The following is a 1,068-nucleotide window of genomic DNA, read 5'->3' as shown; positions in this document are numbered from 1 at the left end:
CAACGGTTCGAAGTTTTTGAAATATGAACTTGCACCGCCTCCTGCAGTGTTTAATTATCAATTTATTAATTAGCTCCTCCTATCTCTCTGCGCGCTCAACGTTAGGCCTCCTGATCATGTAAAAATTAATTCTTTTACTCGCTGAAAGCTCTTATATTTTTTTTAAACAGCCCTCCCCCGCCCGACCCCCTACCCCCTCCTCAATCCGCTCTTTGACTCCCCTTTCCCCCTACCCCGGATAAATAATCTCTCTGACACTAACGGGTGCATGTCCGTTACCCAAAAGATATTTTATGATGTTCCCATTAAATGCTCTTCGTTAATGGTTTTCGAAAAGGAAGGGAGGGAAGAAGGAGGAAGGAAGGAAGGAAGGAAGACGATGATATGGGGGGGGGGGGGGAGAGAGAGAGAGAGAGAGAGAGATTTTCCAAACCATTAGACGGACTATAATACTACTATGGTACGTCCTAAGTTCGTTCCTACCACAAGACTCCCTTTTTTACGTTCCTTTCCGGTTTGAATATTTTATTTCACCAGTGTTTCAATTCCATGCTTTGTGGGTCCAATCTGAAACAAACATTTCCGTCTCCTTTTCGTCATTTATTCGTTTATTTAATGGGTAATTGTATTATTATTGACGACGATTTTGAGATGTTTAAACCGTGGGGTGGTAGACTTTACATAAATAGTACCACCTTCTAAAGTAAATATATTCATTCCTTTCACAAACAAACGTTGCACATTCTGAAGCCAGACTCTCTCTCTCTCTCTCTCTCTCTCTCTCTCTCTCTCTCTTCCTGTTCTCGGAGAGAGAGAGAGAGGTTAAGTGCCTTCTTAAGACGCAAGAGAGGAGAGGACAAGAGGGATATTAGAATCAGGCTGTTTTAGGAGACTGTTACTCGGGAAGGTTGTAGTGCCATTGAAGTACTCGACTTTAGCCTCAACATGTGAAGAGGAATCGCTTGGTAAAGTAGCCTTGCGTGGGTAGGGGGGAGGGGAAGGTAGTAGGAAGGAAGATGGAGAGGGGATAGTAGGAAGAGAGAGAGAGAGAGGTTGGGTCAGTAGCTA

The sequence above is a fragment of the Macrobrachium nipponense genome, chromosome 25, assembly GCF_015104395.2.
Source record: "Macrobrachium nipponense isolate FS-2020 chromosome 25, ASM1510439v2, whole genome shotgun sequence".
Lineage (NCBI taxonomy): Eukaryota > Metazoa > Arthropoda > Malacostraca > Decapoda > Palaemonidae > Macrobrachium > Macrobrachium nipponense.
Note: the sequence above shows the minus strand (reverse complement) of the source record.